We start from the raw sequence: 20,854 nt of genomic DNA on the forward strand, positions 1-20,854 counted from the left end.
TTAGTACCCCCTACACTACTGTCAGACTTAGAACCACGACAGTTGCGGCCCACCTTGGGGCAGGTGTCTTAGCGACTTATTGGAGAAGTTGCAAATTTTCCGATCTCCTTCATCATGGTTTCAGGCGGAGTTTTGGTCGAGGGCCGCGAGATCCGTCTCGGCGCGCTCACGTTCATCGCCGACGACTCTGCTTGGCTTCAGGAGGCTCCGCTCGACATCGACGCGCTCCCAGTCCGCGGAGCGACGCACTTTCGCGCGTGCGTCCGCGGCATCCTCCTGCAGCAACCGTCGACCCAGTATCGGTCGATCGTTGTGTCATCCTTCTGCCCTGCTTCCCGCCGGCGCAAGCGCTCCGGTCGGTCGAGGCTTCAGCGGTGGGTGAGGCACGCGGTGGCCCGCCAGTCGGTCACCCCCCAAGTTGCGGCAATCGAGCCCGATGAATCTCTCTACGGCCTGTTCGACTGGCTCCGCAGAGACTGCATCCGAATGCGACAACAGTGATCTAGCAGTGGAGGTTCTGATGGTCGATGGACCACGCGGTCCTCCCGGTTTTCCCGGCACCGACGGAGGCGACGGCGGAGGCGACCCATCGCGTGCCCATGAGGAGTATCTCTCCGAGCCCCTCACTTCGCTGCAAAGGGAAGAACTTCGCTGTCGGAACATGGATGCATTACACACTCCTATCGTTGGAGAACCCCCTGAGGCTCGTGCCTTAGAGGACGCGCGCTTGGCCAACTTGGCTGAGCACACTCGACTGGAGAACCTTCAGCGAGCACTCGACGAGCGTGCGCGGCAACGGGTTCCGGACTCCAGTCGACGTCAGCTCTTTCCACCACCGACTCAGGTATATCGAACTCCGATTCGGAATTTAGCAGCTGCGGCCCGAATAGCAGAGTCAATTCAGCCTTCCCAGTCAGAGGCTGGCAGAGGCTTGATGCAGATCAGAGATTTGCTCCGGGCAGCAGGAGATCAAAATTCAGCTGTATCATAGTCGCGAAATAGGATTCACAGCAGATCCGTAGCTGCGAATACATTCCAGTCGGCTCATAGCTCAGATCGCCCCCGAGGCGTGAGGGGCGTGGAGACCGGCACGATCAGTACAAGAACCGTGATCAGTATGATCACCGATTCGATCGCGATGATCGACGTCGAGTGCCCACCCCTCCCCCAAGGGGTGGATCGTACGCACCTCGACAACAGGATGATAGACGCCAGTGTTGGAAATATGCCCTAGAGGCAATAATAAATTGGTTATTATTATATTTCATTGTTCATGATAATCGTTTATTATCCATGCTATAATTGTATTGAAAGGAAACTCAGATACATGTGTGGGTACATAGACAACACCATGTCCCTAGTAAGCCTCTAGTTGACTAGCTCGTTGATCAATAGATGTTTACGGTTTCCTGACCATGGACATTGAATGTCGTTGATAACAGGATCACATCATTAGGAGAATGATGTGATGGACAAGACCCAATCCTAAGCCTAGCACAAAGATCGTAGTTCGTATGCTAAAGCTTTTCTAATGTCAAGTATCATTTCCTTAGACCATGAGATTGTGCAACTCCCGGATACCGTAGGAATGCTTTGGGTGCACCAAACGTCACAATGTAACTGGGTGGCTATAAAGGTGCACTACGGGTATCTCCGAAAGTGTCTGTTGGGTTGGCACGAATCGAGACTGGGATTTGTCACTCCGGTTGACGGAGAGGTATCTCTGGGCCCACTCGGTAGGACATCATCATAATATGCACAATGTGACCAAGGGGTTGATCACGAGATATGTGTTACGGAATGAGTAAAGAGACTTGCCGGTAATGAGATTGAACAAGGTATCGGCATACCGACGATCAAATCTCGGGCAAGTAAAATACCGCTAGACAAAGGGAATTGTATACGGGATCGATTGAGTCCTTGACATCGTGGTTCATCCGATGAGATCATCGTGGAACATGTGGGAGCCAACATGGGTATCCAGATACCGCTGTTGGTTATTGACCGGAGAACGTCTCGGTCATGTCTACATGGTTCCTGAACCCGTAGGGTCTACACACTTAAGGTTCGATGACGCTAGGGTTATAAAGGAAGTTTGTATGTGGTTACCGAATGTTGTTCAGAGTCCCGGACGTCACGAGGAGTTACGTATTGGTCCGGAGGTAAAGATTTATATATGGGAAGTCCCGTTTTGGTCACCGGAAAAGTTTCGGGTTTTATCGGTAACGTACCGGGACCACCGGGAGGGTCCATGGGGTCCACCAAGTGGGGCCATCATCCCCGGAGGGCTGCATGGTCCAAGTGTGGGAGGGGACCAGCCACAGGTGGGCTGGTGCGCCCCCCCACAAGGGCCCAAGGCGCCTAGGGTTTGGGTTGGGGGGAGCACCCACCTAACTTGGGGGGCAAGTTTCCCCTTCCCCCCCTTGACCGCCCCTCAGATGGGATCTTGGGCTGGCCGCTGCCCCTAGGGTGGAACCCTAGGTGGGGGCTCAGCCCCCCCTCTCCCCCTATATATAGTGGAGGCAAAGGAGCAGCCCAACACACGAAGTTCTTCTCATGTTGGCACAGCCCTACCTCTCTTTCTCCTCATATCTCGCGGTGCTTGGCGAAGCCCTGCTGGATCACCATGCTCCTCCACCACCACCACGCCGCTGTGCTGCTGCTGGTTGGAGTCTTCCCCAACCTCTCCCTCTCTCCTTGCTGGATCAAGGCATGGGAGACGTCACCAGGCTGTACGTGTGTTGAATGCGGAGGTGCCGTCCGTTCGGCACTAGGATCTCCGGTGATTTGGATCACGACGAGTACGACTCCTTCAACCCAGTTCTCTTGAATGCTTCCGCTTAGCGATCTATAAGGGTATGTAGATGCACTCTCCTTCCCCTCGTTGCTGGTTTCTCCATAGATAGATCTTGGTGACACGTAGGAAAATTTTGAATTTCTGCTACGTTCCCCAACCGTGGCATCATGAGCTAGGTCTATTGCGTAGATTCTTTGCATGAGTAGAACACAAAGTAGTTGTGGGCGTTGATTTTGTTCAATATGCTTACCGTTACTAGTCCAATCTTGTTTCGACGGTATTGTGGGATGAAGCGGCCCGAACCGACCTTACACGTACACTTACGTGAGACAGGTTCCACCGACTGACATGCACTTGGTGCATAAGGTGGATAGCGGGTGCCAGTCTCTCCCACTTTAGTCGGAACGGATTCGATGAAAAGGGTCCTTATGAAGGGTAAATAGAAATTGGCATATCACATTGTGGTTTTGCGTAGGTAAGAAACGTTCTTGCTAGAAACCCATCGCAGCCACGTAAAACATGCAAATAACAATTAGAGGACGTCTGACTTGTTTTTGCAGGGTATGCTATGTGATGTGATATGGCCAAGAACAATGTGATGAATGATATGTGATGTATGAGATTGATCATGTTCTTGTAATCAGAATCACGACTTGCATGTCAATGAGTATGACAACCGGCAGGAGCCATAGGAGTTGTCTTTATTTATTGTATGACCTGCGTGTCTTTGAACAACGCCATGTAATTACTGTACTTTATTGCTACCCGGTAGCCATAGTAGTAGAAGTAATAAGTTGGCGAGACAACTTCATGGAGACACGATGATGAAGATCATGATGATGGAGATCATGGTGTCATGCCGGTGACAATGATGATCATGGAGCCCCGAAGATGGAGATCAAAAGGAGCAAAATGATATTGGCCATATCATGTCACTATTTGATTGCATGTGATGTTTATCATGTTTATACATCTTATTTTCTTAGAACGACGGTAGTAAATAAGATGATCCCTCATTAAAATTTCAAGAAAGTGTTCCCCCTAACTGTGCACCGTTGCAAAAGTTCGTCGTTTCGAAGCACCACGTGATGATCGGGTGTGATAGATTCTAACGTTCACATACAACGGGTGTAAGCCAAATTTACACACGCGAAACACTTATCTTAACTTGACGAGCCTAGCATGTACAGACATGGCCTTGGAACACAACAGACCAAAAGGTCGAGCATGAGTCGTATGGAGGATACGATCAACATGAAGATGTTCACCGATGATGACTAGTCCGTCTCACGTGATGATCGGACACGGCCTAGTTGACTCGGATCATATAATCACTTAGATGACTAGAGCGATGTCTATCTGAGTGGGAGTTCATTAGATGAACTTACTTATGTCATAGATCACGCTTTAGTTCTACTGTTTTAGATATGTTCCTAGAGAAAATATAGTTGAAAGTTGACAGTAGCGATTATGCGATCAATAGAAAGCTTATATCCTTAATGCACCGCTCAGTGTGCAGAACCCCAAATGTCGTCTGTGGATGTTGCGAACATCGGACATACACGTTTTGATAACTACGCGATAGTTCAGTTAAACGGTTTAGAGTTGAGGCACCAAAGACGTTTTCGTAACATCGCTGAACATATGAGATGTTTCGAGGGCTGAAATTGAAGGAAATATGCCCTAGAGGCAATAATAAAGTTATTATTTATTTCCTTATTTCATGATAAATGTTTATTATTCATGCTAGAATTGTATTAACCGGAAACATGATACATGTGTGAATACATAGACAAACATATAGTCACTAGTATGCCTCTACTTGACTAGCTCATTAACCAAAGATGGTTATGTTTCCTAACCATAGACATGTGTTGTCATTTGATTAATGGGATCACATCATTAGGAGAATGATGTGATTGACATGACCCATTCCGTTAGCCTAGCACTTGATCGTTTAGTATGTTGCTATTGCTTTCTTCATGACTTATACATGTTCCTGTAACTATGAGATTATGCAACTCCCGTTTACCGGAGGAACACTTTGGGTACTACCAAACATCACAACGTAACTGGGTGATTATAAAGGAGTACTACAGGTGTCTCCAAAGGTACATGTTGGGTTGGCGTATTTCGAGATTAGGTTTTGTCACTCCGATTGTCGGAGAGGTATCTCTGGGCCCTCTCGGTAATGCACATCACCATAAGCCTTGCAAGCAATGTGACCAATGAGTTGGTTACGGAATGATGCATTACGTAACGAGTAAAGAGACTTGCCGGTAACGAGATTGAACTAGGTATTGGATACCGACGATCAAATCTCGGGCAAGTAACATACCGATGACAAAGACAACAATGTATGTTGTTATGCGGTTTGACCAATAAAGATCTTCGTAGAATATGTAGGAGCCAATATGAGCATCCAGGTTCCGCTATTGGTTATTGACCGAGAATAGTTCTAGGTCATGTCTACATAGTTCTCGAACCCGCAGGGTCCACACGCTTAAGGTTTCGATGACAGTTTTATTATGAGTTTATGAGTTTTGATGTACCGAAGGAGTTCGGAGTCCCGGATGAGATCGGGGACATGACGAGGAGTCTCAAAATGGTCGAGACGTAAAGATCGATATATTGGACGACTATATTCGGATTTCGGAAAGGTTCCGAGTGATTCGGGTATTTATCGGAGTACCGGAGAGTTACGGGAATTCGCCGGGGAGAAGTATTGGGCCTTATTGGGCCATACGGGAAAGAGAGAGGGGCTGCCTAGGGCAGGCCGCGCGCCCCCCCAAGGCCTAGTCCGAATTGGACTAGGGGGAGGGGCCGCACCCCCTCCTTCCTTCCCTTCTCTCTTCCCCTTCCTTCTCTCCTACTCCTACTAGGAAAGGTGGAGTCCTACTCCCGGTGGGAGTAGGACTCCCCCCTTGGGCGCGCCTCCTCCTACTTGGCCGGCCCTCCTTCCCTTGCTCCTTTATATACGGGGGCAGGGGGGCACCCCATGACATACAAGTTGATCTACGGATCGTTCCTTAGCCGTGTGCGGTGCCCCCCTCCACCATATTCCAGCTCGGTCATATCATCGCGGAGTTTAGGCGAAGCCCTGCGCCGGTAGAACATCATCATCGTCACCACGCCGTCGTGCTGACGGAACTCATCCCCGACACTTTGCTGGATCGGAGTCCGGGGATCGTCATCGAGTTGAACGTGTGCTGAACTCGGAGGTGCCGTACGTTCGGTACTTGGATCGGTCGGATCGTGAAGACGTACGACTACATCAACCGCGTTGTGCTAACATTTCCGCTTACGGTCTACGAGGGTACGTGGGCAACACTCTCCCCTCTCGTTGCTATGCCATCACCATGATCTTGCGTGTGCATAGGAAATTTTTTGAAATTACTACGTTCCCAAATAGTGGCATCCGAGCCTAGGTTTTATGGTTTGATGTTATATGCACGAGTAGAACACAAGTGAGTTGTGGGCGATATAAGTCATACTGCTTACCAGCATGTCATACTTTGGTTCGGCGGTATTGTTGGATGAAGCGGCCCGGACCGACATTACGCGTACGCTTACGCGAGACTGGTTCTACCGCCATGCTTTGCACATAGGTGGCTAGCGGGTGTCAGTTTCTCCAACTTTAGTTGAACCGAGTGTGGCTACGCCTGGTCCTTGCGAAGGTTAAAACAGCACCAACTTGACAAACTATCGTTGTGGTTTTGATGCGTAGGTGAGATTGGTTCTTGCTTAAGCCCGTAGCAGCCACGTAAAACTTGCAACAACAAAGTAGAGGACGTCTAACTTGTTTTTGCAGGGCATGTTGTGATGTGATATGGTCAAGACATGATGCTAAATTTTATTGTATGAGATGATCATGTTTTGTAACCGAGTTATCGGCAACTGGCAGGAGCCATATGGTTGTCGCTTTATTGTATGCAATGCAATCGCCCTGTAATGCTTTACTTTATGACTAAGCAGTAGCGATAGTCGTAGAAGCATAATATTGGCGAGACGACAACGATGCTATGATGGAGATCAAGGTGTCGCGCCGGTGACGATGGTGATCATGACGGTGCTTCGAAGATGGAGATCACAAGCACAAGATGATGATGGCCATATCATATCACTTATATTGATTGCATGTGATGTTTATCTTTTATGCATCTTATCTTGCTTTGATTGACGGTAGCATTTTAAGATGATCTCTCACTAATTATCAAGAAGTGTTCTCCCTGAGTATGCACCGTTGCCAAAGTTCGTCGTGCCCAGACACCACGTGATGATCGGGTGTGATAAGCTCTACGTCCATCTACAACAGGTGCAAGCCAGTTTTGCACACGCAGAATACTCGGGTTAAACTTGACGAGCCTAGCATATGCAGATATGGCCTCGGAACACGGAGACCGAAAGGTCGAGCGTGAATCATATAGTAGATATGATCAACATAATGATGTTCACCATTGAAAGCTACTCCATTTCACGTGATGATCGGTTATGGTTTAGTTGATTTGGATCACGTGATCACTTAGAGGATTAGAGGGATGTCTTTCTAAGTGGGAGTTCTTAAGTAATATGATTAATTGAACTTAAATTTATCATGAACTTAGTCCTGGTAGTATTTTGCAAATTATGTTGTAGATCAATAGCTTGCATTGTTGCTTTCATATGTTTATTTTGATATTTTCCTACAGAAAATTGTGTTGAAAAATGTTAGTAGCAATGATGCGGATTGGATCCGTGATCTGAGGTTTATCCTCATTGCTGCGCAGAAGAATTATGTCCTTGATGCACCGCTAGGTGACAAACCTATTGCAGGAGCAGATGCAGACGTTATGAACGTTTGGCTAGCTCAATATGATGACTACTTGATAGTTTACTGCACCATGCTTAACGGCTTAGAATCGGGACTTCAAAGATGTTTTGAACATCATGGACCATATGAGATGTTCCAGGAATTGAAGTTAATATTTCAAGCAAATACCCGAGTTGAGAGATATGAAGTCTCCAACAAGTTCTATAGCTAAAAGATGGAGGAGAATCGCTCAACTAGTGAGCATGTGCTCAGATTGTCTGGATACTTCAATCGCTTGAATCAAGTGGGAGTTAATCTTCCAGATAAGATAGTGATTGACAGAATTCTCTAGTCACCATCACTAAGTTACTAGAACTTCATGATGAACTATAGTATGCAAGGGATGATGAAAGTGATTCCCGAGTTTTTCGTGATGATGAAATTGATGAAGGTAGAAATCAAGAAAGAACATCAAGTATTGATGGTTAACAAGACCGCTAGTTTCAAGAAAAGGGCAAAGGGAAAGAAAGGGAACTTCAAGTGGAAAGACAAGCAAGTTGTCACTCCCGCGAAGAAGCTCACAGCTGGACCAAAGCCTGAAACTGAGTGCTTACACTGCAAAGGAAATGGTCACTGGAAGCGAAAATGCCCTGAATATTTGGTGGATAAGAAGGATGGCAAAGTGAACAAGGGTATATTTGATATACAGGTTATTGATGTGTGCCCTTACTAGTGTTTATAGTAGCCCCTGAGTATTTGATACTTGTTCAGTTGCTAAGATTAGTAACTCAAAACAGGAGTTACAGAATAAACAGAGACTAGTTGAAGGGGAAGTGACGATGAGTGTTGGAAGTAGTTCCAAGATTGATATGATCATCATCGCACACTCCCTATACTTTCGGGATTAGTGTTAAACCTAAATAAATGTTATTTGGCATTTGCGTTGAGCATGAACATGATTTGATTGTGTTTATTGCAATACGATTATTCATTTAAAGTTAGAGAATAATTGTTATTCTGTTTACATGAATAAGACCTTCGATGGTTATACACCCAATGAAAATAGTTTGTTGGATCTCGATCATAGTGATACACATATTCATAATATTGATGCCAAAAGATGCAAAGTTAATAATGATAGTGCAACTTATTTGTGGCACTGCCGTTTGGGTCATATCGGTGTAAAGCGCATGAAGAAACTCCATAAAGATGGATTTTCGGAATCACTTGGTTATGAATCATTTGATGCTTGCGAACCGTGCCTTTTGGGCAAGATGACTAAAACTCCGTTCTCCGGAACAATGGAACAAGCTACTGACTTATTGGAAATAATACATACCGATGTATGCGATCCAATGAGTGTTGATGCTCGTGGCAAGTATCGTTATTTTCTGACCTTCACAAAATGATTTGAGCAGATATGGGTATATCTACTCGATGAAACATAAGTCTGAAATAATTGAAAAGTTCAAAGAATTTCAGAGTGAAGTGAAAAAATCATCGTAACAAGAAAATAAAGTTTCTATGATCTGATCGCGGAGACGAATATTTGAGTTACGAGTTTGGTCTTCAATTAAAACAATGTGGAATAGTTTCACAGTTCACGCCACCTGGAACACCATAACGTTATGGTGTGTCCGAACGTCGTAACCGCACTTTATTGGATATGGTGCGATCTATGATGTCTCTTATCGGTTTTACCACTATCGTTTTGGGTTTGTGCATTAGAGACAGTTGCATTCACGTTTAAAAAGGGCACCATCTAAATCCGTTGAGACGACACCGTATGAACTATGGTTTAGCAGTAAACCTAAGCTGGCGTTTCTTAAAGTTTGGAGTTGCGATGCTTATATGAAAAAGGTTTTCAACCTGATAAGCTCGAACCCAAATCGGAGAAGTGCGTCTTCATAGAATTGAAGGAAATATGCCCTAGAGGCAATAATAAAGTTATTATTTATTTCCTTATAATCATGATAAATGTTTATTATTCATGCTAGAATTGTATTAATCGGAAACATAATACATGTGTGAATACATAGACAAACAAAGTGTCACTAGTATGCCTCAACTTGACTAGCTCGTTAATCAAAGATGGTTATGTTTCCTAACCATGAACAATGAGTTGTTATTTGATTAAAGAGGTCACATCATTAGTTGAATGATCTGATTGACATGACTCATTCCATTAGCTTAGCACACGATCGTTTAGTATAATGCTATTGCTTTCTTCATGACTTATACATGTTCCTATGACTATGAGATTATGCAACTCCCGTTTGCCGGAGGAACACTTTGGGTGCTACCAAACGTCACAACGTAACTGGGTGATTATAAAGGAGCATTACAGGTGTCTCCAAAGGTAGATGTTGGGTTGGCGTATTTCGAGATTAGGATTTGTCACTCCGATTGTCGGAGAGGTATCTCTGGGCCCTCTCGGTAATACACATCACATAAGCCTTGCAAGCATTACAACTAATATGTTAGTTGTGAGATGATGTATTACGGAACGAGTAAAGAGACTTGCCGGTAACGAGATTGAACTAGGTATTGGATACCGACGATCGAATCTCGGGCAAGTAACATACCGACGACAAAGGGAACAACGTATGTTGTTATGCGGTCTGACCGATAAAGATCTTCGTAGAATATGTAGGAGCCAATATGGGCATCCAGGTCCCGCTATTGGTTATTGACCGGAGACGTGTCTCGGTCATGTCTACATTGTTCTCGAACCCGTAGGGTTCGCACGCTTAAGGTTTCGATGACAGTTATATTATGAGTTTATGAGTTTTGATGTACCGAAGGAGTTCGGAGTCCCATATGAGATCGGGGACATGACGAGGAGTCTCGAAATGGTCGAGACGTAAAGATCGATATATTGGACGACTATATTCAGACATCGGAAAGGTTCCGAATGATTCGGGTATTTTTTGGGAGTACCGGGTAGTTACGGGAGAAGTAATGGGCCTTGATGGGCTTTAGTGGGAAGAGGAAAAAGGCTGCTGCGCCCCCTCCCCTTTGGTCCGAATTGGACTAGGGAAAAGGGGGCCGGCCACCTCTCCTTCTCCTCCTATTCCTTCTCCCTTCCTCCCTTCTTGGTGGACTCCTACTAGGACTTGGAGTCCTAGTAGGACTCCCTATCCTGGCCGCACCTTTGCCTTGGCCGGCCTCCTCCTCCTCCATCCTTTATATACGGAGGCAGGGGGCACCTCTAGACACACAAGTTGATCCACGTGATCTGTTCCTTAGCCGTGTGCGGTGCCCCCTGCCACCATATTCCTCGATAATACTGTAGCGGAGTTTAGGCGAAGCCCTGCTGCTGTTGTTCATCAAGATCGTCACCACGCCGTCGTGCTGACGGAACTCTTCCCCGACACTTTGCTGGATCGGAGTCCGGGGATCGTCATCGAGCTGAACGTGTGCTCGAACTCGGAGGTGCCGTAGTTTTGGTGCTTGATCGGTTGGATCGTGAAGACGTACGACTACTTCCTCTACGTCGTGTCATCGCTTCCGCAGTCGGTCTGCGTTGGGTACGTAGACAATACTCTCCCCCTCGTTGCTATGCATCACATGATCTTGCGTGTGCGTAGGAATTTTTTTGAAATTACCACGTTCCCCAACAGTGGCATCCGAGCCTAGGTTATTTATGTTGATGTTATATGCACGAGTAGAACACAAGTGAGTTGTGGACGATACAAGTCATACTGCCTACCAGCATGTCATACTTTGGTTCGGCGGTATTGTTGGACGAGACGACCCGGACCAACCTTACGCGTACGCTTACGCGAGACCGGTTCCCTCGACGTGCTTTGCACATAGATGGCTTGCGGGCGACTGTCTCTCCAACTTTAGTTGAACCGAGTGTGGCTACGCCCGGTCCTTGCAAAGGTTAAAATGGAGTCTATTTGACAAACTATCGTTGTGGTTTTGATGCGCAGGTGAGATTGGTTCTTACTTAAGCCCGTAGCAGCCACGTAAAACATGCAACAACAAAGTAGAGGACGTCTAACTTGTTTTTGCAGGGCATGTTGTGATGTGATATGGTCAAGGCATGATGCTGAATTTTATTGTATGAAATAATCATGTTTTGTAACTAAGTTATCGGCAACTGGCAGGAGCCATATGGTTGTTGCTTTATTGTATGCAATGCAATCGCGATGTAATGCTTTACTTTATTACTAAACGGTAGTGATAGTCGTGGAAGCATAAGATTGGCGAGGCGACAACGATGCTACGATGGAGATCAAGGTGTCGCGCCGGTGACGATGGTGGTCATGACGGTGCTTCGGAGATGGAGATCACAAGCACAAGATGATGATGGCCATATCATATCACTTATATTGATTGCATGTGATGTTTATCTTTTTATGCATCTTATCTTGCTTTGATTGACGGTAGCATTATAAGATGATCTCTCACTAAATTATCAAGAAGTGTTCTCCCTGAGTATGCACCGTTGCGAAAGTTCTTCGTGCTGAGACACCACGTGATGATCGGGTGTGATAGGCTCTACGTTCAAATACAACGGGTGCAAAACAGTTGCGCACGCGGAATACCCAGGTTATACTTGACGAGCCAAGCATATACAGATATGGCCTCGGAACACGGAGACCGAAAGGTCGAGCGTGAATCATATAGTAGATATGATCAACATAGTGATGTTCACCAATGAAACTGCTCCATCTCACGTGATGATCGGACATGGTTTAGTTGATTTGGATCACATGATCACTTAGAGGATTAGAGGGATGTCTATCTAAGTGGGAGTTCTTAAGTAATATGATTAATTGAACTTTAATTTATCATGAACTTAGTCCTGGTAGTATTAGCATATCTATGTTGTAGATCAATAGCTCGCGTTGTTGCTTTCATATGTTTATTCTGATATGTTCCAAGAGAAAATTGTGTTGAAAGATGTTAGTAGCAAAGATGCGGATTGGATCCGTGATCTGAAGTTTATCCTCATTGCTGCACAGAAGAATTATGTCCTTGATGCACCGCTAGGTGACAGACCTATTGCAGGAGTAGATGCAGACGTTATGAACGTTTGGCTAGCTCAATATGATGACTACTTGATAGTTTAAGTGCACCATGCTTAACGGCTTAGAATCAGGACTTCAAAGACGTTTTGAACGTCATGGAGGATATGAGATGTTCCAGGAGTTGAAGTTAATATTTCAAGCAAATACCCGAGTTGAGAGATATGAAGTCTCCAACAAGTTTTATAGCTAAAAGATGGAGGAGAATCGCTCAACTAGTGAGCATGTGCCCAGATTGTCTGAGTACTACAATCGCTTGAATCAAGTGGGAGTTAATCTTCCAGATAAGATAGTGATTGACAGAATTCTCTAGTCACCATCACCAAGTTAGTAGAACTTCGTGATGAACTATGATATGCAAGGGATAACGAAAACGATTCCCAAGCTCTTCGTAATGCGGAAATTAACGAAGGTAGAAATCGAGAAAAACATCAAGTGTTGATGGTAGACAAGACCACTAGTTTCAAGAAAAGGGCAGAGGGAAGAAGGGGAACTTCAAGAAGAACAGCAAGCAAGTTGCTGTGAAGAAGCCCAAGTCTGGTCCTAAGCCTGAGACTAAGTGTTTCTACTGCAAAGGGACTGGTCACTGGAAGCGGAACTACCCCAAGTGATTGGCAGATAATAAGGATGGCAAAGTGAACATAAGTATATTTGATATACATGTTATTGATGTGTACTTTACTAGTGTTTATAGCAACCCCTAAGTATTTGATACTAGTTCAGTTGCTAAGATTAGTAACTCGAAACGGGAGTTGCAGAATAAACAGAGACTAGTTAAGGGTGAAGTGACGATGTGTGTTGGAAGTGGTTCCAAGATTGATATTATCATCATCACACACTCCCTATAATTTCAGGATTAGTGTTGAACCTAAATAAGTGTTATTTGGTGTTTGCGTTGAGCATGAATATGATTTGATCATGTTTATTGTAATACGGTTATTCATTTAAGTAAGAGAATAAATTGTTGTTCTGTTTACATGAATAAAACCTTATATGGTCATACACCCAATGAAGATAGTTCGTTGGATCTCGATAGTAGTGATACACATAATCATAATATTGAAACCAAAAGATGCAAAGTTAATAATGATAGTGCAACTTATTTGTAGCACTGCCGTTTAGGTCATATTGGTGTAAAGCGCATGAAGAAACTCCATGCTGATGGGATTTTGGAATCACTTGATTATGAATCAGTTGATGCTTGCGAACCATGCCTCATGGGCAAGATGACTAAGACTCTGTTCTTCGGAACAATGGAGCGAGCAACAGATTTGTTGGAAATCATACATACTGATGTATGTGGTCCGATGAATATTGAGGCTCGCGACAGGTATCATTATTTTCTGATCTTCATAGATGATTTGAGCAGATATGAGTATATCTACTTGATGAAACATAAGTCTGAAACATTTGAAAAGTTCAAAGAATTTCAGAGTGAAGTAGAAAATCATCGTGACAAGAAAATAAAAAGTTTCTACGATATGATCGCAGAGGTAAAATATTTGAGTTACGAGTTTGGCCTTCAATTAAAACAATGTGAAATAGTTTCACTACTCATGCCACCTGGAACACCATAGTGTAATGGTGTGACCGAACATCATAACCGTACTTTATTAGATATAGTGCGATCTATGATGTCTCTTACCGATCTACCACTATCGTTTTGGGATTATGCATTGGAGACAGTTGCATTCACGTTAAATAGGGCACCATCTAAATCCGTTGAGATGACACCATATGAACTATGGTTTGGCAAGAAACCTAAGCTGTCGTTTCTTAAAGTTTGAGGTTGCAATGCTTATGTGAAAAAGTTTCAACCTGATAAGCTCAAACTCAAATCGGAGAAGTGCGTCTTCATAGGATACCCAAAGGAAACTGTTGGGTACACCTTCTATCACAGATCCGAAGGCAAATTCGTCGCCAAGAATGGATCCTTTCCAGAGAAGGAGTTTCTCTTGAAAGAAGTGAGTGGGAGGAAAGTAGAAAACTTGATAAGGTAATTGTACCTTCTCCCTTATTGGAAAGTAGTTCATCACAAAAATTTGTTCTTGTGACTACTACACCAATTAGTGAGGAAGCTAATGATGATGATCATGTAACTTCAGATCAAGTTACTACCGAATCTCGTAGGTAAACCAGAGTGAGATCCGCACCAGAGTGGTACGGTAATCCTGTTCTGGAAGTCATGCTACTAGATCATGATGAACCTACGAACTATGAAGAAGCGATGATGAGCCCAGATTCCGCGAAATGGTTTGAGGCCATGAAATCTGAGATATGATCCATGTATGAGAACAAAGTATGGACTTTGATGGATTTGCCCGATGATCGGCAAGCCATAGAAATGGATCTTCAAGAGGAAGACGGACGCTGATAGTAGTTTTACTATCTACAAAGCTAGAATTGTCGCAAAAGGTTTTCGACAAGTTCAAGGTGTTGACTACGATGAGATTTTCTCACTCGTATCTATGCTTAAGTCTGTCCGAATCATGTTAGCAATTGCCACATTTTATGAAATCTGGCAAATGGATAAACAAAACTGCATTCCTTAATGGATTTACTAAAGAAGAGTTGTATACGATGCAACTAGAAGGTTTTGTCAATCCTAAAGGTGCTAACAAAATATGCAAGCTCCAGCGATCCATCTATGGACTGGTGCAAGAATCTCGGAGTTGGAATATACGCTTTGATGAGTTGATCAAAGCATATAGTTTTATACAGACTTGCGGTGAAGCCTGTATTTACAAGAAAGTGAGTGGGAGCACTACAGCATTTCTGATAAGTATATGTGAATGACATATTGTTGATCAGAAATAATGTAGAATTATTCTGTAAAGCATAAAGGAGTGTTTGAAAGGAGTTTTTCAAAGAAAGGCTTCAGTGAAGCTGCTTACATATTGAGCTTCAAGATCTATAGAGATAGATCAAGACGCTTGATAAGTTTTTTCAATGAGTACATACCTTGACAAGTTTTTGAAGTAGTTCAAAATGGAGCAGTCAAAGAAAGAGTTCTTGCCTGTATTACAAGGTGTGAAGTTGAGTAAGACTCAAAGCCCGACCACGGCAGAAGATAGAAAGAGAATGAAAGTCATTCCCTATGCCTTGGCCATAGGTTCTATAAAGTATGTCATGCTGTGTACCAGATCTATTGTACACCCTGCACTGATTTGGCAAGGGAGTACAATAGTGATCTAGGAGTAGATCACTGGACAACGGTCAGAATTATCCTTAGTGAAATAAGGATATGTTTCTCGATTATGGACGTGACAAAAGGTTCGTCGTAAAAGGATTACGTTGATGCAAGTTTTTGACACTGATCCAGATGATTCTAAGTCTCAATCTGGATACATATTGAAAGTGGGAGCAATTAGCTAGAGTAGCTCCGTGCAGAGCATTGTAGACATAGAATTTTGCAAAATACATACGGATCTGAATTTGGCAGGCCTGTTGACTAAATTTTTCTCATAAGCAAAACATGATCACTCTTTGGGTGTTAATCACATAGCGATGTGAACTAGATTACTGAATCTAGTAAACCTTTTGGGTGTTGATCACATATCGATGTGAACTATGGGTGTTAATCACATGGTGATGTGAACTATTGCTATTAAATCACATGGCGATGTGAACTAGATTATTGACTCTAGTGCAAGTGGGAGACTGAAGGAAATATGCCCTAGAGGCAATAATAAAGTTATTATTTATTTCCTTATAATCATGATAAATGTTTATTATTCATGCTAGAATTGTATTAATCGGAAACATAATACATGTGTGAATACATAGACAAACAAAGTGTCACTAGTATGCCTCTACTTGACTAGCTCGTTAATCAAAGATGGTTATGTTTCCTAACCATGAACAATGAGTTGTTATTTGATTAAAGAGGTCACATCATTAGTTGAATGATCTGATTAACATGACCCATTCCATTAGCTTAGCACAGGATCGTTTAGTATATTGCTATTGCTTTCTTCATGACTTATACATGTTCCTATGACTATGAGATTATGCAACTCCCGTTTGCCGGAGGAACACTTTGGGTGCTACCAAACGTCACAACGTAACTAGGTGATTATAAAGGAGCATTACAGGTGTCTCCAAAGGTAGATGTTGGGTTGGCGTATTTCGAGATTAGGATTTGTCACTCCGATTGTCGGAGAGGTATCTCTGGGCCCTCTCGGTAATACACATCACATAAGCCTTGCAAGCATTACAACTAATATGTTAGTTGTGAGATGATGTATTACGGAACGAGTAAAGAGACTTGCCGGTAACGATATTGAACTAGGTATTGGATACCGACGATCGAATCTCGGGCAAGTAACATACCGATGACAAAGGGAACAACGTATGTTGTTATGCGGTCTGACCGATAAAGATCTTCGTAGAATATGTAGGAGCCAATATGGGCATCCAGGTCCCTCTATTGGTTATTGATCGGAGACGTGTCTCGGTCATGTCTACATTGTTCTCGAATCCGTAGGGTCCGCACGCTTAAGGTTTCGATGCCAGTTATATTATGAGTTTATGAGTTTTGATGTACCGAAGGAGTTCGGAGTCCCGTATGAGATCGGGGACATGACGAGGAGTCTCGAAATGGTCGAGACGTAAAGATCGATATATTGGACGACTATATTCGGACATCAGAAAGGTTCCGACTGATTCGGGTATTTTTCGGAGTACCGGGTAGTTACGGGAGAAGTAATGGGCCTTGATGGGCTTTAGTGGGAAGAGGAAAAAGGCTGCTTCGCCCCCCTCCCCTTTGGTCCGAATTGGACTAGGGAAAAGGGGGACGGCCACCTCTCCTTCTCCTCCTATTCCTTCTCCCTTCCTCCCCTCTTGGTGGACTCCTACTAGGACTTGGAGTCCTAGTAGGACTCCCTATCCTGGCCGCACCTTTGCCTTGGCCGGCCTCCTCCTCCTCCATCCTTTATATACGGAGGCAGGGGGCACCTCTAGACACACAAGTTGATCCACGTGATCTGTTCCTTAGCCGTGTGCGGTGCCCCCTGCCACCATATTCCTCGATAATACTGTAGCGGAGTTTAGGCGAAGCCCTGCTGCTGTAGTTCATCAAGATCGTCACCACGCCGTCGTGCTGACGGAACTCTTCCCCGACACTTTGCTGAACCGGAGTCCAGGGATCGTCATCGAGCTGAACGTGTGCTCGAACTCGGAGGTGCCGTAGTTTCAGTGCTTGATCGGTTGGATCGTGAAGACGTACGACTACTTCCTCTACGTCGTGTCATCGCTTCCACAGTCGGTCTGCGTTGGGTACGTAGACAATACTCTCCCCCTCGTTGCTATGCATCACACGATCTTGCGTGTGCGTAGGAAATTTTTTGAAATTACTACGTTCCCCAACAAGAATACCCAAAGGAAACTGTTGGGTACACCTTCTATCACAGAGCCGAAGGCAAAACATCCGTTGCTAAGAATGGATCCTTTCTAGAGAAAGAGTTTCTCTTGAAAGAAGTGAGTGGGAGGAAAGTAGAGCTTGATAAGGTAATTTGTACCTTCTCCCGAATTGGAAAGTAGTTCATCACAGAAATCAGTTCCAGTGATTCCTACACCAATTAGTGAGTAAGCTAATGATGATGATCATAAAACTTCAGATCAAGTTACTACCGAACTTTGTAGATCTTCCAGATTAAGATCCGCACTAGAGTGGTACGGTAATCCTATTCTAGAAGTCATGTTACTAGACCATGATGAACCTACGAACTATGAGGAAGCGATGATGAGCCCAGATTCCGCGAAATGGCTTGAGGCCATGAAATCTGAGATGGGATCCATGTATGAGAACAAAGTGTGGACTTTGGTGGAGTTGCCGATGATAGGCAAGCCATATTGTATAAATGGATCTTCAAGAGGAAGACGGACGTTGATAGTAGTGTTACTATCTACAAAGCTCGACTTGTCACAAAAGGTTTTTGACAAGTTCAAGGTGTTGACTACAATGAGATTTTCTCAACTGTAGCAAGGCTTAAAGTCTGTCCGAATCAAGTTAGCAATTGCCACATTTTATGAAATCTGGCAAATGGATGTCAAAACTGGATTCCTTAATGGTTTTCTTAAAAGAAGAGTTGTATATGATGCAACCAGAAGGTTTTGTCAATCCTAAAGGTGCTAACAAATTGTGCAAGCTCCAGCGATCCATCTATGGACTGGTGCAAGCATCTCGGAGTTGGAATATATGCTTTGATGAGTTGATCAAAGCATATGGTTTTATACAGACTTTTTGAAGAAGCCTGTATTTACAAGAAAGTGAGTGGGAGCTCTGTAGCATTTCTAATATTATATGTGGATGACATATTGTTAATTGGAAATGATATGGAAATTCTGGATAGCATGAAAGGATACTTGAATCATAGTTTTTCAAAGCAAGACCTCGGTGAAGCTGCTTACACATTGAGCATCAAGATCTATATAGATAGATCAAGACGCTTGATAAGTTTTTTCTATGAGTACATACCTTGATAAATTTTTGAAATAGATCAAAATGGAACAGTCAAAGAAGGAGTTCTTGCCTGTGTTACAAGGTGTGAAGTTGAGTAAGACTCAAGACCCGACCATCGCAGAAAATAGAAAGAGAATGAAAAGTCATTCCCTATGCCTCAGTCATAGGTTCTATAAAGTATGCTATGCTGTGAACCAGACCTATTGTATACCTTTCTCTGTGTTTGGCAAAGGAATACAATTTTGATCTAATAAGTAGATCACTGGACATGGGGCAAGAATATCCATAGTGAGGACTAAGGAGATATTTCTCGATTATGGAGGTGATAAAAGAGCCCGTCGTAAAAGTTACAACGATGCAAGCTTTTACACCAATCCAGATGACTCTAAGTCTCAATCTGGATACATATTGAAAGTGGGAGCAATTAGCTAGAGTAGCTCCGTGCAGAGCATTGTGAACATAGAATATTTGCGAAATACATATGGCTCTGAATATGACAGACCCGTTGACTAAGCTTCTCTCATGAGCAAAACATGATCATACCTTAGTACTCTTTTGGGTGTTAATCACATAGCGATGTGAACTAGATTATTGACTCTAGTAAACCCTTTGGGTGTTGATCACATGATGATGTGAACTATGGGTATTAATCACAAGCAGATATGAATATTGATGTTAAAACACATAGCGATGTGAACTAGATTATTGACTCTAGTGCAAGTGGGAGACTGAAGAAAATATGCCCTAGAGGCAATAATAAAGTTATTATTTATTTCCTTATTTCATGATAAATGTTTATTATTCATGCTAGAATTGTATTAACCGGAAACATGATACATGTGTGAATACATAGACAAACATATAGTCACTAGTATGCCTCTACTTGACTAGCTCATTAATAAAAGATGGTTATGTTTCCTAACCATAGACATGTGTTGTCATTTGATTAATGGGATCACATCATTAGGAGAATGATGTGATTGACATGACCCATTCCGTTAGCCTAGCACTTGATCGTTTAGTATGTTGCTATTGCTTTCTTCATGACTTATACATATTCCTGTAACTATGAGATTATGCAACTCCCGTTTACCGGAGGAACACTTTGGGTACTACCAAACGTCACAACGTAAATGGGTGATTATAAAGGAGTACTACAGGTGTCTCCAAAGGTACATGTTGGGTTGGCGTATTTCGATATTAGGTTTTGTCACTCCGATTGTCGGAGAGGTATCTCTGGGCCCTCTCGGTAATGCACATCACTATAAGCCTTGCAAGCAATGTGACCAATGAGTTGTTTACGGGATGATGCATTACATAACGAGTAAAGAGACTTGCCGGTAACGAGATTGAACTAGGTATTGGATACCGACGATCAAATCTCGGGCAAGTAACATACCGATGACAAAGGGAACAACGTATGTTGTTATGCGGTTTGACCGATAAAGATCTTCGCAGAATATGTAGGAGCCAATATGAGCATCCAGGTTGCGCTATTGGTTATTGACCAAGAATAGTTCTAGGTCATGTCTACATAGTTCTCGAACCCGTAGGGTCTGCACGCTTAAGGTTTCGATGACAGTTTTATTATGCGTTTATGAGTTTTGATGTACCGAAGGAGTTCGGAGTCCCGGATGGGATCGGGGACATGACTAGGAGTCACGAAATGGTCGAGACATAAAGATCGATATATTGGACGACTATATTCGGACTTCGGAAATGTTCCGAGTGATTCGGGTATTTATCGGAGTACGGGGGAGTTACGG

This window comes from Triticum dicoccoides, chromosome 6B, assembly GCF_002162155.2.
Source record: "Triticum dicoccoides isolate Atlit2015 ecotype Zavitan chromosome 6B, WEW_v2.0, whole genome shotgun sequence".
NCBI lineage: Eukaryota > Viridiplantae > Streptophyta > Magnoliopsida > Poales > Poaceae > Triticum > Triticum dicoccoides.